The sequence below is a fragment of the Cetorhinus maximus genome, chromosome 27, assembly GCF_964194155.1.
Source record: "Cetorhinus maximus chromosome 27, sCetMax3.hap1.1, whole genome shotgun sequence".
In the NCBI taxonomy this organism is placed as follows: Eukaryota; Metazoa; Chordata; class Chondrichthyes; order Lamniformes; family Cetorhinidae; genus Cetorhinus; species Cetorhinus maximus.
The window spans coordinates 24,569,359-24,588,004 of NC_135905.1; the positions used below are offsets into that span (position 1 = coordinate 24,569,359).

Sequence of the window (18,646 nt, forward strand, 5' to 3'; positions counted from 1 at the left end):
GCCTCATGGATGCCCAGACTTGAGTTGTTATATCTGTTCGAAATCTATCCCATTTAGCATGGTGGTACACAACATGATGGAGGGTATCCTTAATATGAAGGCGTGACTTCATCTCCACAATGACTGTCACTCCACCAATACTGTCGTGGGCAGATGCACCTGCGACAAGCAGGTTGGTGAGAATGAGGTCAAGTATGTTTTCCCTCACCTCCTGCCGCAGACCCCTTCTAGCAGCTATGTCCATTAGGACTCGGCCAGCTCAGTCAGCAATGGTGCTACCAAGCCACTTTTGGTGATGGACATTGAATTCCCCCGCACAGAGTACATTCTGCACCCTTACCACCCTCAGTACTTCCTCCAAGTGGTGTTCAACATGGAGGAGCAATGACTCATCAGCTGAGGGAGGGCGGTACGTGGTAATCAGCAGGAGGTTTTCTTGCCCATGTTTGACCTGATGCCATGAGACTTCATGGAGTCGATGTTTAGGACTCCTAGGGCAACTCCCTCCTGACTGTATAACACTCTGCAGCCACCTCTGCTAGATCTGTCCTGCCGGTGGGACGGGACACACCCAGGGATGGTGATGGTGTCTGGAACATTATCTATAAGATATGATTCTGTGAGGATGACTATGTCAGGCTGTTGCTTGACTAGTCTGTGAGACAGCTTTCCCAATTTTGGCACTCGCCCCCAGATGTTAGTAAGGAGGACTTTGCAAGGTCGACAGGGCTGAGTTTGCCATGGTCGTTTCTAGTGCCTCGGTTGATGCTGGGTGGTCTGTCCGGTTTCATTCCCTTTTTGTGACTTTGTAGCGGTTTGTTACAACTGAGTTGCTTGCTAGGCCTTTTCAGAGTCAACCACATTGCTGTGGGTCTGGAGTCACATGTAGGCCAGACCAGGTAAGGACAGCAGATTTCCTTCCCTAAAGGGCATGAGAACCAGATGGGTTTTTACAACAATCAACAATGGTTTCATGGTCAACATCAGAATTTTAATTCCAGATTTTTATTGAGTTCAAATTCCACCATCTCCAGTGGCAGGATTCAAACCCGGGTCCCCAGAGCATTACCCCGGGTCTCTAGAATACTATACCAGACAATACCACTGCACCATCGTTTCCCCTAAATGTTGGAAACACTCAGCAGCATCTGTGGAGAGAGAGAAACAGAGTTAATGTTTCACGTCGATAACCTCTTATTAAGAACTCAAAAAAGTTAGAGATGCCACAGGGTTTAAACAAGTACAGAGGAAGGGGAAGGGATGAGGTTAAAAACAAAATCGGTGGCAGGAGGAAAGGTGGATTGACTGTTAGTGATTTATATAGATGTGAGGCTCAAATCCACATTCTGAAAACCAATTTATACCTTGAGTTGTTTTTTCCGTTGGTTGTAAACGTGGAGCTTGGCGTTGGACTCCTGGGAGGGACGGTCAGGCTGTCGACCACTTTAAATTAGCTGATTAATCAATTGCTGTCTCTCTCTCATTTAGTGAAATTAATCTAGTACCACAGACTTACTTCCATTCATTGAATCCCCAATTAGGACAGTGAGTGAAACTGCTCAGGTCTAACTCAGCATGTCAGATCAATAAATGACTAGTTGGCACTGCGCACAGCTCACAGGGAATTAGCTTTCAGAATCAGTGGGTCACATTGATCTTTTCGGCGACTGGATAAGTGAGTCATTATAACTGATTTTTTACACCATATTTCAAAATTTCCTGAATGAATTAAAAACAGCCAAGAAAGCCAGGATATTACGGCCCCGCCACAGTGTTTATCCCCTTGGCGGATGCGGCGAACCATTTAAATCTCCACTTAGTTTGGCAGGACCGTAGTCTCCTGCCAGGCGGGGGGAGCCTTAAAATGCTGGCCCTGGACTAGATTGGACACAGACTTGCCAAAGCACAACCAATGCTGATACTTCATTTATGGAAGTCACGTCTTGCAGAACCACTCTTGTATTCGCTGACAGACAAACAGCTCTGAAATGAGACATAATTACCTGGAAAAACTCAGCGGGTCTGGCAGCATCGGCAGAGTCTCCGCCGACGCTGCCAGACCTGCTGAGTTTTTCCAGGTAATTCTGTTTTTGTTTTGGATTTCCAGCATCCGCAGTTTTTTGTTTTTATCTCTGAAATGAAACATATTGGCCCTACATACAAATGCCCTGAACTGAGTCCCGCTAGTTCCCATTCATGCTTTGAGACAAAAAGAGGGGATAATAAAGGGAAATAGGAAAAAATATATTATTGGGCCAGCATGGATGGCAAAAGCCTTGTAATCTGAAAAGTTGACTGACCCTGTGTGTACAATAACTTGGTACAAAAAGGAACGGGAAAACTCTTCTCCAGATGAACCTGAATCCAGACAAATATATTAAAGTCCAGAATTAAATGTAACTCCCTTACCAAGGTCTTTAAAGTAGTTGATGGTTTCTGCATCTGGACCTTGATATACGATGTTTCCTTTGCTCATCAATGTTATATAATCCAGCAATTTATAGATGGAATACCGAGGCTGATGAATTGAGAAGATTATGGTCCTTTATGGTCCTCCCCCACGCCTGGCCAGCCTAAACATTACAAAATCAGTTTCTAATTATCTCAGCCACTTAACAGTGCCTTATTTTGGAAGACAAGGACATTCAATACTGAGAGAATCATGACAATGGGCGTGAACCATCCACCGTTATCAGTCCACATGTCCTAATCCACTTGATCACTGTTTGCATGTAACAACAACAGCAGGTGGTAGAAGGGAAAGGAGACTATAATTTTGGTCCCACGATTGATATACATTTGGGACAAGGGCTGTTGAAATGTAATTGGAAACGTTTTGAGATTCTGACCATTGATGGCGCCAATCAATATCCAAAGCCAATCAGGGACTATGAAGCAATGCTGTTTTGTTATATGCATTATATTCTATTGTACATGCAGTACTTTCTCAGTTCCATTAAGAAACAATTATGAAGCTTTGATTAGTAAAAGCAGATTGAATATTATAATCCAAGTGTAGAGAGCACCAGGAATACATGATAGCTATCAGGTAAATAATGTTAACTCGCACTCGTTCTGTTTAAGGTCCTTCAAAATCCATCCAACAACATTTACTGTGATGAAGAGATAGATTTATTTTTGCATCATCGCTGTGAAGTGATTTGGACAAACATTGAGGGACAAGGGTAACATGATGATCTAATCGAAATCACCACATCTGTCCTTTAGTTAGTGAGTTCACCATGACATTAGCAAGAATCCAGGTCAATTCCATTTTAAAGGAGCTTCTCCTGTTCCTGACTGAAAAGGTGAATCACAAAGCAAAAAACAAATAGAATTTGTTGAAGAGATTTGAAATCATTATAAACAAAAACAAATTGTGGTAAATATGATTAAGCTTTCATTCACATGACATATTTTAAGAAGAGGGATGGAGTAGTACAAGCCAACCCAAACTCACATTTCTCATACCCTGATATTCCATAATGAATTCCTTCCCTTTTTGTTTAAGGACAGGAGTTGTGACAATTACATGAAGACTTACATGTGAAGCAGCTGCATGATGGAACTAGCCGTGTTTGCATCAAGCCCTGTGGTTGGTTCGTCTAGGAAGAGGAGGGGTGGGGGGCGAAGTGATTAGCTCCATTCCAATGCTGCAGCGCTTCCGCTCCCCGCCAGAAATCCCACGGATGAAATCTGGCAAGATATCAATAGATTGTTAACTGAGAATATCTGAGACAAATGCTGGGGACCAGCTTCCGCACACTCAACTCCTGCCACCACCTCCATCAACCCGACAACTGGCATCAAATCCTGCATCTGCACAATCACACCTGGCTGAACCAAAATTCTTCCCAGCTTTATGCTGGCAAAGGTGAAGCCAATAATTTCATCTCCCACAATCACCTAAGGGACTGTGGCCTTGATTCCATTCATCCCTCTGGCTGTCACCTTAGGCTATAGGTAAAGGTGCAGAACTTTGGTGTAGAGCTCAGCTCTGTGCAATGTTCACTACCCACATTCAAGCTAAACCTTCACTTTCATCCTACTTCTCTCCCTCCAACTCCTATCAATTCTTTCTCATCTTGCAACTTTCCATTGCAATCCAATCCTTGTGACCTGCCCACTTTCACCATCAAACAGTGTCCTTGAAATATGTAATATAAAAGTATGAGAAATAAGGCATATAATTGTGCTCATCACTGCAACAAAACAAGACATAGACTAGTAAACAGCACTAGAACATACACAAAATGTAGCACCTCTGTAAAACCGTATATTATTACATACGTTATATTAAATGTTAGAAAGAATGAAGGGCATATAATATACAGAAAATATTAAGAACTCCATGAAACAAAGGGTTGCATGCTGCAACACTGGCATCTACCTGGCAATGTGGAAAATTGGCCAGGTATGTCCTGTCCACAAAAAGCAGGAGAAATCCAACCTGTCCAGTTACCGCCCCAACAGTCTACTCTTGATCATCAGTAAAGTGATGGAAGGGGTCATCAACAGTGCTATCAAGCGGTACTTGCTAAGCAATAACCTGCTCACTGACATTCAGTTTGGGTTCTGCCAGGGGCACTCATTACAGCCTTTGTTCAAACATGGACAAAAGAGCTGAACTCCCGAGTTGAGGTGAGAGTGACTGCCCTTGACATCAAGGCAGCACTTTACCGAGTGTGGCAACAAGGAGCCCTAGCAAAACTGGAGTCAATGGGAATCAGGGAGAAAGTTCTCCACTGGCTGGAGTCATGCCTAGCACAAAGGAAAATGGTTGTGGTTGTTGGAGGTCAGTCATCTCAGCTCCCGGACATCACTGCAGGAGTTCCTCAGGGTAGTGTCCTCGGCCCAACCATCTTCAGCTGCTTCATTAATGACCTTCCTTCCATCACAAGGTCAGAAGTGGAGATGTTCGCTGATGATTGCACAATGTTCAACACCATTTGAGACTCTTCAGATACTGAAGCAGTCCATGTTCAAATGCAGCAAGACTTGGACAATATCCAGGCTTGGGCTGACAAGTGGCAAGTAACATTTGCACGGTGTCAAAGAATCTAACCATCACCCATTACCTTCACTGAATCCCCCATTATCTACATCCTGAGGGTTACCATTGACCAGAAACTGAACTGGACTAGCCATATAAATACTGTGGCTACAAGACCAGGTCAGAGGCTAGGAATCCTGCGGCGAGTAACTCACCTCCTGACTCTCCAAAGCCTGTCCACCATCTGCAAGGCACATGTCAAGAGTTTGATGGAATACTCTCCACTTGCCTGGATGAGTGCAGCTTCCACAACACTCAAGAAGCAGGACAAAGCAGATGAAAGACATCTGTTCATCAACAGAGGTTCTGGATTTCAATTGCAGTCAACAGAAATTGACGGGCTACGGGGAGAATTACCTATCACAAAACCAGCATATTCAAGGATTGGTGAGTTTGTAGAACTCGCTCCCACACGTAGTTGCAGTGGATAGAATGGCTGAAATTAATGGGAAGCTGGATAAAGACAAGAAGGAGAAAGAAATAGAAAGATGCGGCAATGGGGTGAGTAAAATAGGGTAGAAGGAGGATCGGGTGGGTCACGAATACTGACATGGATCTGTTGGGCAGAATGGCCTGTGTATGTGCTTTAAATTCTGGGTAAAAATACCTTGGTGTTGGCACAGTCTTGTAATCCAAGTTCATTAATGACTTTTTCTTGCTTCTCCTCGGAGTTATACTGTTTTTTGGGAGCCGAGGGTTGGCAGAAAACTCCAGATTTTCTCTCACTGTTAATGTTCCCATCAGAATATCATCCTGTTATTGAAGAAAGTTGCCATTTGTGAGTTGTTCAAAAATTGCATGTCATACTTTTTTTTAAAAATTGGAATCTCCTTTTAATTCACAGGATAGTCCTGAATGAGCAAAGCCATTCTCAGCTCCTCAGTCCTGACAGAACCTTACAGCCCCCATCAAAATATCCAACAGTTTCTTAAATAATTCCAGGATTTTGCCTCTGTAATCTACATATATCTTTATCACTCTGTGCAAAAACAAACTTCCTGATAGCAGTCCTGAATTAATCAGTCAGCGGTTTGAACCGATCCCCCTGGTTCAATTAGGATAGATTTGGGACAGATTTGCTGAGAAATTAATGATGAGGTTCATGGAGCTTGGCATTATTTATGCACTAATGTGTAGCAACTTCAGGGGAAGGGCAGATGCGCAATTAAACATGAAAATCCCAAAGTTTCTGTCAGAAGTTCTCTGCTCCATGGTTAGCTTCAGGAAGTCAACATCTCACTGTCAGTCTCACTATTAAAATACATTGAACAGCCTGACTTTGCTGTATTTGTGCATTAGATACAAACAAATTAACATTTAAAAGTGTGGCATCTCATCCCATCAGGTTTTAATTGTTGGAGGTTTTAAGAATGTCAAAGAATTTTCAAATTAGGGAAAACATATTGAATGACACTGCAGCAGATTCCTATTGGGTCTTCTGGCACTATTTCAACTCTGGCAGAAGATTCATGGATGTACAGGGTACTATACTGACATGAACTCAAACACGGCATAGAAAATATCACCTACATTGCAACTCTCACCTGCACAACATAAGCAGACTGGAGGTTAAAGTTTGAGTCCACGAGTTGGCCATTCAGTAGGACCTGACCTGATCTGAGTCCTTTAGGATTCTTCCGGTTTGCTAACACATCTAGAAGCTGTAAAAAGAAGGGACAGTCTTTAAACTATTGCCAAGAGGGAACATTCTGGTAGTTTTGAGCAATTGTGATACTTCATGAATCTTTTTGTATGACTCACGACGTCTTGCCGCTTCCCGTTGGACCAAGGATAGCATTCATGCCAGGTCTCATCATCCCACTGAAATAAAGGATGCACAGTGAATGGCTACAGCCAAGTCTAGCAATACAGATTACCCATCTCTTTTATGGAAATTCTCATATATCCAAAAACCAAATCATTACAACTCAAACTCAAAAGGTGAAGAATATCTAAAAATATATATTTTAAAATTCATTCACAGGATGTGGGCTTTGCTGGCTGGGCCAGCATTTATTGCCCATTCCTAGTTGCCCTTGAGAAGGTGGTGGTGAACTGCCTTCTTGAACTGCTGCAGTCCATGTGGTGTAGGTACACCCACAGTACTGTTAGGAAGGGAGTTCCAGGATTTTGACCCAGCAACAGTGAAGGAACACCGATATATTTCCAAGTCAGGATGGTGAGTGACTTGGAGGGGAACTTCCAGGTGGTGGTGTTTCTATTTATCTGCTGCCCTTGTCCTTCTAGGTGGTAGTGGTCGTGGGTTTGGAAAGTGGTGTCTAAGGAACCTTGGTGAATTCCTGCAATGCATCTTGTAGATGGTCCACACTGCTACTACTGTGCATGGGTGGTGGAGAGAGTGCATGTTTGTGGATGTGGTGACAATCCAGCAGACCGCTTGAAATATCAAGAATATCTCAAATATCAATGAATGACTTTGCCACCCATTTTCAAGTTCACACTTCAGAAGATTCAGCTGAACTTAGTCAGTTCCCTGTTACCCATACAGTGCTGCATATTCCCAACAGCAGAATTGTAGCTTTATTTCAGAGATTAATTAAATATCCAGTCATTGTGCAGCTATCAAAGTCGCAACCAAGAATGTAAAAATGCAGTCATGAGGGAATTTGACTTTACAAAGCACTGTGAGGTAACAGGGAATTGATTAGAAAATGCAAAGTACTTCCAAAGAGAAGGAACTCATGAAGTTCGAACTGGAGTTGATGTAGACAATAGCCTGGAGGTCAGTAACATTCAAGCAGACTCTGATCCTCACATCTGATGTGGAAGGAAGGAGTCGTGAGGCCAGGTGAGGGACAGAAAAACATGAAAAATAAATGTACTTGTTCAAAGTCATGAATCACTGGAGGGTTACAGACCAGTTAGTTTATCATCTGTGGCAGGAAAAGTTTAGACTCCTTGATCAAGGATTAAAGTGTTTAGATATTAGATATATTTAGATAATAAGAAAAAAACAGCAAGGATTTCAAAAGGTCAATTGTCCTTGACAAACCTTAGAATTCTTTGAGGGAACATAGAAACAGGAAGAGGCCATTCAGCCCTTCAAACTGTTCTGCTATTCAATTAGATCATGCCTGAAAGGTATCTTAAATCCATTTACCCATCTTAGTTTCATAACCCTTTCCCCAACAAAAATCTACCAACCTCAGTTTTGAAATTTTCACTCAGCCCCCAGCCTCACAAGCTTTTTGGGGGAGAGGGTTTCAGATTTCCATTCATTTTTGTGTGAAGAAATGCTTCCTGATATCACCCCTGAATGGCCTGGCTTGAATTTTAAGGTTCTGCCCCTTTGTTCTGAACTTCCTCCCCACCAGAGGACATAGTTTTGCCTATCAAATGCTTCAATAATTTTAAACAGCTCAATTACATCTGCCCTTAAACCCCCATATTCAAGGGAATACTAAACTAGTCTATGGAACCTGTCGTCATGAATTCAACCCTTTTAGCCCCAGTATCATTCTTTAAGGAGACAACAGATATGGTAGGTGTATGTGGACTGTAGGAAAATCTTTGACAAGGTAACACAGGGATTACAGGAATAGTAATGGATGTGAAATTCCAGGAAGAAAACAAATTGGATTAAAATGTGCTAGGAATGAGAAAACAAGAATTAGGAGTTAAGGCAGCTTTTCAGAGTGGTGAAGTCACAGGGTTCAGTTCTGGGTCAGGGATGTTCACTGTTTAGATAGAAACCTACAAGGAGTGGTGTCAGAGTGTGCAGGCGACATCAAAATAGGAGGTAGAGTTAACTCCTCAGAGGACCAAAGGAAGCTGCCACATGATAAGAGGATGGCAATTGGCTAAAATGTGGCAGATGGCATCCAATGCCAGTTTATAAGTCTGCCATGAGAATGGGGGCTGTAAAAAGGTGTAACAGCAGCAATTACATTGGGACTGGTAGTTGGCTTAGAATAGTGAAAGGGCAAAGGAATTTGGAGCACAGGTTCACTGGACATCAAAGATGCAGAAAGCTTTAAAAAAAAAACGTAATGGTATACCAGGTTTTTAATCACAAGAGGTACAGAATATAAAAACAAAGATATAAATGATGATTTTGTATAAAACCTTTAAGATTTCAATTGGAGGACTGTGTGCTGTATTAGGCGACACACTACAGGAAGGATAATGAGGCTTTAGAGGGTGAGAATCACATGGGGGGCTTCCTGGTCAGACATCACAAATTACATGGTGATAAAACAAATATGTTTAAAGCTCTGAACGATGGGACAGGGTAGATAGAAGCAATCACTTTCCAAAAGTCAGGGGTCAGCAATGAGGGGCAATAGATAGAAGAGTTAATGTAAGAAATGTAAAACAGAGAGCAGAGAAAGTTGTGAGGCTGTGGGATTCGCCCGTAGGGTTAGTGGCTGAGGCAGAAACTGGTCACCATTTGAGATTAGACTGGATATGTGGAAGAAGCAAAGGAAATCTAGGAGGGTGAGAAAGTGTGATTCAGATTATCCGCTCATGTATCACCTTGTGGAGAATAAAAACAGATTCACAATTCAAACCAAAGATAAATAGTTAACTCCCATGAAAGGAAGAATGCAAAGGCTACAAGTGGAGTGACAGCTGTGAAGAGCTGACGTCATTCAGCAACAGTTAGTTCCAATGCTGGCAGTAAAACTGCAGCTTGTCTGCACACTGGAGGTCGCCCGTTCACCCTCGATCCAGTTGTCAATATTCACAAAGCAAGGAGGCTAGAATTAGCAGTCTTACCTGACACCGCACAGAATTTCTTTCTCTTTTCCATGGATGCAAAAAGCTCTTTCTGCATTCACCACATCTCTGATATTGTTAAAAAGTCAGAATCGGACCAGAATGGTGAAAATTTGAGCTTTTCTCATTTCTGCTTTGTGTTGGTTTTTCCACTTAGAGATCAGTGTTCCCTTTTACAATCTGAGCAAAGGTGAAGTTTTGTATTACACAGGGAAACATGTGATCACATATTACAAGCTGCATTTCTGATAGGAAAGTATACCATTGTTACCTAGCTATTTACAGACAGTGGGTTTTATAATCAGCCAATAACAGTTGTACTAAAAGCTTTTATTTCCAAAGCATTTTATTCCTTGTCATTTTCATTTATTTATGGAAATACGATTGATTTTGAAATACTTATTTCCTAACTGAGCTGAGGTCCAGTGACCTCCTCACACATTTAAGTTGTAATACTGTTTTGGTTTGTCTAACAAGGTGGTTCTTCTACTTACCTCAATAATTTGTTATTATGCAGTAGCAGAAAGTACTGTGGAATATTAACAGACTAGGCGATGTATTAAACATTAATGCAAAAGCATGAATACTGCAGATGCTGGAAATCTGAAATAAAAACAGAAAATGCTGGAAATGCTGACCAGGTCAGGCAGCATCTGTGAAGAAAGAATTCACTTTTCACCTCCATCAGAGGGTGTTGAATCTTTGGAATTTAGTGCCCCAGAGGGCTGTGCAGGCTCAGTTGTTGAGTGTGTTCAAGACTGAGATCGATACGGGGATAGTGCTGGAAAACGCTGTTGAAGCAGAAGATAAGCCATGATCTCATTGAATGGCGGAGTGGGCTCGAAGGGCTGAATGACCTACTCCTGCTCCTATTTCTTATGTTAAGTTATTTAACCCTGTGAGGTTACACCTCCCAGAGCTGTTCAGAATCTACAATGCCATGATTCCCAAGAATATCCAATCACTTCATGGGTCTAAGAGGCCATACACAATCTTATTTCACAATCTTAGAACCTATTTCAATGTCCTTTTGCCAGTGGCCAGGCAGGTTTGAGGGAGCTGCTTATTCATTGTGGATCCAGAGGATAATGAAGGCTCATGTGGTGGTGATTCTTGAGCAGGTTACTGTCTGTGTTTCAGTTTTAAGGAAAATAAACTGGCTATCAGCCACCTGCTGCCCAAGCACCACAGAGTTTGAATAAAGAATTCCTGAAACCAGGAAAATATCCCTTTCAGAGCTATAACCCGCTTGGTCTGTGTATAAAATCAGTTACTGAACAAACCTTTGTCACAAGTTGTGGAATATGTTAGGGAATTAGCATCAATTATTCAGGTCAGTCTTGAGGGGTCACGTGCGAAACTCATTCATATAAACTCAAACATAAAATCCCGAACTATGACCAATAGACAGAATGGAAATGTAACTAGAACAGAGCCAAGGGTCGGGGAAAATTATTGCAATCTAGTTCACGTTTAAATGTTAAAGCTTAACATAATTTTTGCACAATTATAACAAAGTTTACCATTGTTTGATCTTATAAGTTGATAAATTAAACACTTGCAGTTACACCTCTCTCTCACTCTCTCTCTCTCCTCCTTTTAAGATGCTCCTTAAAACCTACTTCATTGACGTAACACCTCTCCTAATATTTCCTAATGTGACTTGGTGACAAATTTTGTTTGGTTGTGTTCTTGTGAAGCTCCTTGGGACGTTTTATTAAAAGTGCTATATATATGCAAGTTGTTCTATTTTGAGAAATGAAAATGAAGTTTAATTTTCCATATGTTTTATATGTTGACAAGTGGAGATTTAGACTTCTTGTAATAAACATACGAGGTTTCTGGTGGTTCATCTAATGGAACTTTAGTGACTCATGAAGACAAAACAGTTCAGGCACTTCTGATTATCCAGGAACACTCTGCAATACAACAGAGTTCCACAGAGTGGCGCCTGTGGACCACTCCTCCAGATGTTGTCAGGACACATTTTGACCAATGTTTAGCACTCGGCGTCTATAAAATAAAATTTCCTATCACAGGTTCACGCTGATGTACACATTTGAACTGTTTAAATAATAACTTGATTTCATGAGTGGTTTTCGCTTGAATGAAATGGTATCTGGAACATAATATCTACTGTATAAAGTTCTGTTTATATGAATCTAAAACAAATATGATTAACTGGGGTGTCCGATCTTGCATCTATAACTGTAATTAACACAGGAAAACTGTTCAGACACTGAAGTGTCACGGAGGCGTTGTTCATGTTGCACACTTGATATTAAGGAACATAGGAACAGGAAGGTGCCATTCAGCCCCTCAAGCCTGTTCCACCATCCAATGAGATCATGACTGATCCGTGACCTAGCCCCATGTACCCTTCTTTGTCCCATTTCCCTTAATACTATTGGTTAACAAAAATCTATCAATTTCAGATTTAAAGTAAACACTTAATCTGGTATCAATTACAGTTTGTGCAAGAGAATTTCAAATTTTGATTACCCTTTGTGTTAAAGTGTTTCCTAATTTCACCCTTGGAAGGTTGAGCTCTAATTTTTAGACGATGTCCTCTAGTCCTGGTCTCCTCAACCAGCGGAAATAGTTTCTCCCGATCCATCCTATATGTTCCCCTTAATATTTTGAAAACTTTGATCAAATCACCTCCCTTAAACTTCTAAATTCCAGAAAGTATGTTGGGGAATTAGTTTGGTTAATCTTTCCTCGCAATGTAACTCTTGGCTCGATGGGCCGAATGGCCTAATTTCTGCTCCTATGTCTTATGGTCTTTATAGTATCATTCTCATAAATCAAAACTGCTCTCACAGTTAGCCAATATATCAATATATTTATTTGTAGCTAATTTTCTTATACACAGTGCATCTTTCCACAGTAGAAATAAAGGCTTGCAATTATATAGCACCTTTCATGACCAGAGGATGTCCCTAAGCACTTTACAGCCAATGATGTATTTTTGAAGTGTAGTCATTGTTGTAATGTAGGAAACACAGTAGCCAATTTGCACACAGCAAGCTCCCACAAGTGATAACGACCAGACAATCTGTTCTGGTGATGTTAACTGAAGGATGAATATTGACCAGGACATTGGGGATAACTCCCCTGCTCTTCTTTGAAATAGTACCTTGAGATCTTTTAAATTCACCCAAGAGAACTAATTGGAATGGGCAATCCTGGGATTTGGAGTAGGAAGAAGAGGGGCCAGAGAAAGTGGGGGCAAATTTCTCCCATTTCCCCTCCCCCAAACTGATTGTGCTGAAGACTGATGGCAAATCTTTGGGAATGCATTCAGAGGCAATGTGCAGACTTTTGTCTGGGACAGCAATAAATTCAAAGGCACTCGTTTTACCCTTTTCACTTCTCAAAGTCTCATAAATATGACTCCAGGGACCTCGTCAAAGATTTTAGCAACGAATGCCCTTTTATCATTCTCAGGTTTTAATAACAGAATCCATATGTTAGGAATGTTTTATGTTTTCTCGACAGCTTTGCTCGATCTCATCTTAGAATCTCTGTCAGGGCTTTTTCTCTCCCTTCCCATTTTTCATTCTTCAATTTACTATCTCTTTATTTGGGATTTTAGTGTTTCTTTTATTCTCCTTTTATAAATCATTTGGGTTTCTCCTGACCAAAACCTTCATATTAGTGGCTGTGGAATCAATTGCTTAGCAACGCAAACTGACCCAGTCTGAAGTGAAGTGAGGGATGTTGGAAAAAGCACTGAGAGAGAAAATGGAACATTTAACTTAGGGACAGGTACTCGATTTCCGTGAGAAGCTGATTCATAGAAGAAAATGCTGCTCTCTTTGTAAATTCAGACATCTGAAAAGCTTTCTACTGCCGATAAGCATCCTGTGGTCAAGTCTGGTGAGCAGAGGAGAGAATTCTCCTGACCAATGCTTTAAAATGGTCACAATTAGCTCACTTCATGTTATAAAAGCTCCAACCCTGCTTCCTGTAGGAACTCCATCCAACTCTCCCAGGTCTCCATCTCTGCCGTGCCTGATTTGACATCGACACCTTCCACACCGGTTGCCTACACACTTCACAGCCTTCCAGATTCAACATTGGTTTAAAAAGTTTCCGATCAGGATCGTTGTCCCCATTTTCCCAGGCAGCCTCCTGATGCTGATGATCCTGCTCTTCCCACTTACCCCTCCTCTAGCCCCATCTTTTGTTCCTTCACTTGTTTCACTACCACCCATTTATTTTTATCATTTAACCTCTCCTGCCCTATCACAGACCTTCTCCTGCCTCCGCACTTGCTTGAAAGTTGTTCATCGTCGGAATATTCCCAGTTCTGACAAAAAAAGTCATCAATCTGAAACAATATCTCAGTTTCTTTCTCTACGGATGCTACCTGACCTGCTGAATATTTCTGGCATGTTTCTGTTCTTTTAAATTTACTTTAATACTTAATATCCTACTGCTTCGAATTTATTTATTTCTCTCTCAATTTCAGTCAAAGATGCTTTCTTGAACACATGTAGACCCCAACATTATTAACCTGTGAGATATTTGGGTGTGTCTCAGCCTTGCCTTACAGGTGACAGGCCCAAGCGCGTTGAGATCAACCCAGCTCACCCTTCTACTTCTGGTTCCTTTCTAGCAATGAGGAAGATTTGGGAAGGTTCAGCGGGCGCAGAGATGGTTGTGAGGACCGGGTGGCAGATGAATGGGGCCATTCTGAAAGAGGTGCACTCAGGGCAAGGCCAAGGTCAAGGTTGGGTCAGCTGTTCAGCACTGACTGCTCAAACTATCTCTGCTGACACATTCAACAGAAGTGAAGAGTTGAAGTTGGCATGAGAACAGGCAGAGAGTGAGGTCTGGGGCAGCTGAAGGCCACTCCTCAGTCTCACACAGCTAAAGTCTAGGCTTCACCCAGGCTCTGGGGCTGTGGCTCCCCCATCGCTTTGCCATTGGTACCAGGGCCAGGGGGAGAAACCATGGGTCGTGGTGCTTCTCCTGTTTCCAGCTCCTTAACTACCCCCCTTCAACCTATAACCACCACCCCCAACATTCTTTCAGGTGACCAGAATTGGGAACCACTGCCACAGTGTGGTCGACCTATTTTATATAGGTTGAGCAAAACGTCTTGTCTTTTGTACTCTTTACCTCTATTTATACAGCCCATTGAAAGCTCAGCTTTCCATATGATACACTTTACAACTGCAGCTTTGTAAGGCAATTACACACAATTTGGTCGTCCACATTATAAAACCAGCTCTGCTTATTTTAACCAGGTCCTATGTGGTATCCAGACAGCAACATCCAAAGGACTTGAACCTCAAAAGCACCAAAAGCAACAATCCTATGTACAAATGAGAATATGTTGAACTAACAGTGACATATTCTACTGGCACATAATGGAAAAACCTTCCAGTAAATTAGTACCAACCAAAGTTAACAGAAAAATTACATTTTGCATGGAATGAAAAATATTTTCTCATTTTAAATTGAAACTAACCATACTTACAAATGCCCGGCATGGAGCATTTAATAGGAGACCAAAGTAATGCAGATGCTGGAAATCTGAAATATAAACAGAAAATTCTGGAAATACCCAGAAAGCCAGGCAGCATCTTTGGAGAGAGAAACAGCGTCGACGCTTCAGGTACAGAACCTGCACTAGTTCTGATGAAGGGGCATGGAGTTCCTGTTTCTCCCTGCACAGATGCCGCCAGGCATGCTGAGCATTTCCAACACTTCCCATTCCTATTCGAGCAAAAGTAACTCTTTTGCCAGCCCTCCAAAAAGCAACCAGACTCCAGTGAGCCCCTCAATCCACTCAGCAAGAAACCCAGCACCAGCTGCCCGAGACCTGGTTTGGCACATGAATTGCAAAATAAATGTTAATGTATGAAGAAAACAAAAACAATTTGCTAAGCCAACAAAAAAATCAATGCCAAAGCAATAAATCGATCATTTTAAAAATGAGTAATTAATAAAGATGATTGTTAAAAAGTGCCAAGCAGCAGAGCTAATGAAACCTTTTTTGCCATTTCACTTAGGAAGCAGAAGTAGATAGAGACAGACTAAGCCCCAAGACTTGGTCATCAGGGAAGGGGAATGGGACTAGGGCTGGGCTAAGGAGTTGGGTTTAACTAACACCGACCTTGTGTTTGCCTCTGGTGGTACAGGCTCCGAGCTGGCCTCAGCAAAATTTATATCAAAAAAGGCGTTGGAAGCAGGTTGGCTTTCAGGCTGGGTTTTCCTCCTCTCCCCAGCTGGCATGGATAGACTTTTGGGGAGGGAGGGGGTGGGGCATGGTGTGTATGTGTGTGTGTGTGTGTCCGGTTCACTCCCAGTATCAGGGTTCTCACTCTCTCACTCCCTCATTTACTGTCGAGGGAGGACTGAGGCCAGGAGGGATTGTCCTCAGGCGTAATTGCATCTCATGTTGTCAGAGTCCCAACACCACTGGAGAGTACCTCGAGAGGCACAGTTCCCAGTGATTAGGACAATCTGTACCCCTTCTCCTAGGCCTGGCTGGCACTCACTAGTCACTGCTGGTTGGCTAGGAGGCACAGCCTAAAAATTAGAGCCAGGTATTTCAGGAGTGAAGTTAGGAAACACTTCCCCATGCAAAAGGCGGTAGTGGTTTGGAACTCTCTTTAGCCGTTCGATGTCCATTTTAAATCTGAGATTGATAGATTTTGAGGGGAAGGCAGGTGTGTAGCGTTAGATCAGCTGTGATCACACTCAATAGCGAAGGGGCTTAATGATCTCCCCCTGTTCTTATATACCCTCCTGGTCCTTTTTCTTAATGAACTGATGATTCCCTCAGCAGCAAGGCAGGGCTGTGGCTTAATTTCACTGTTGATCAGCTGATTGGTACTGGGTTTTATGTGACTGCAGCACCTTGGGCGAAAACAGTTCAAACAATGTTATTGAAGGGAAATCACATTTCAGGCTGGCGGGTGGCCAGTTTTGTGGGGGAGGTCGGGGGGAGACTGGTTTGGGCAAGGAGTTCAATGGATGGACATAGAAGATGGTGAATATTGAAGTGTAAATTAACTCATTTATGCCAAGGTATCCATGTTTTCTGGGTACAATCAGAAGGAAATTCCGGATGTAATGATCAAACGTAATGGAATTAAAGGAAGGGCCGGGGATAGAGATCCTACTGAAAATGTGTCCTCCACAGATGGTTAAATAAAGTTAGAACATATGAGTTTGTGAATTTGTATATCCTCCACTTATTTCAACAACAACAGCTTGCATTTATATGGCATCTTTCTTGCAGTAAAATGTCCCAAGATGCTTTGCAGGTGTATTATCAAACAAATTCAGAGCCATGGGAGGGACATTAGGACAGGCATCAAACAGGTGGGTTTGAAGCAACATTTTAAAGGAGGAGAGACAGACAGAGAAGTTCAGGAAGTGAATTTAATAGTTTAGGGCTTAGGCAGCAGAATTCTTGGCCACCAAAGTTGGAGTGATTAAAATCAGGGATGTTCAAGAGAATTGGAGAAGTGCAGGGATCTGACGATCCACATATGCTTCCTCTTCCACTACCCCATCAGCATGTCCTTTCTCTCTCATACACCTATCTAGCTTTCTCTTAAATGTATCATGTGTATGTGTGATTTTGGGCCCCTCCCACTCTTGCCTTATCCCTTGTATCATGTGACAGTGTGCCCTGCAAACGAAAATAATCTTGAGGTGTTGTAGATTTGATGGGAGATACAATAACAGAGAAGTGTTTGAGATGATAGCTCCTTGTGTGTCAGTGACTGTGCAGTTGGGAGGATTTAGAGTGTCATTTCAGTGAGACATCAGTTTCAGATGGATAATGTACAGCAGTGTTGTAAGTTTGGTGGAAACTTTCAAGAGAGGGATATACCGCACTGATACATATTGGAGGAGATCCTTGTTGTAGGAACCTGTTGGTTCATATTATTGGAACCTCTGTTCAAGATAATATATTCCATACGTGCCAGTCCCACTGGGTGTTACACAATATCATCATTCTATCAAATTATTTCATGCCAAGTATTTTGAATGAACCTTCTCTGTGCCAGGGAAACATTTCTCTGTCACATTGCATTTACCACCACCCCAAATACACTACCTGGACACATGCTGGTGTATCACCTCCAACCACATATTTAGTGGAAACAATGTGAGGCTTTAATCCTCTTCGTCTTAGTTCGATTTCTTGAAAAGGCTGCTGCAGCCCTTTAAAATCAGCAGTGATATTTGAAGTGCCTTGCCCAGTGAGAGCCTATCATTAATACGTAAACTAGTTTCTAATCCCCAAAATGTTAGCGCTGCAAGGAGGTGCAATAAGATTTCATTGAGACTGACAAAGGCAGTGAAAGCATTGATAGAGTTAAAATGGTGAATGATATTGAAAAGACTGTGATTACGTTTAAATAGTCTGTCTGGCCATGGTCAATATTTAAAATCAACGAACAGTAACAAGACTGAACTCAATGGGGCTTAGGGAGGAGGGGGGATTATCTCCATTGGCTGGAGTCATACTTTACACAAAGGAAGATGGCAGTCGTTGTCGGAGGCCAATTATTGCTGCAGGAGTTCCTCAGTGTGCTACCCATGAACATCTTCAGTTGCTTCATCAATGACCTTCCCTTCATCACAGGGTCAAAAGCGGGGATGTTCGCTGATGATCCCACATTGTTCAGCTAAATTCCCAATTCCTCAAAAAATGCTTGCAATAAGACTGGGGCATGATCCAGATTTCATCAGTGCTTCTGGATACCTTTCCAACTCTCAGTTAACTATTTTTGGTAGGATGAATAAAGAAGGCCACGTACTCCATGTAAAGTAATAGACACCGATACAGACACCATGTGGTCCTATGGGTTAATAAGG

The 18,646-nt window shown here is 42.1% G+C and overlaps 1 pseudogene; it reads right to left on the reverse strand.

Moving 5' to 3' along the window:
- Positions 1-16,042, reverse strand: part of LOC144668494 (broad substrate specificity ATP-binding cassette transporter ABCG2-like) — a 30,470-nt pseudogene extending 14,428 nt beyond the window's left edge.
- Between the last annotated feature and the right edge of the window lie 2,604 nt (positions 16,043-18,646).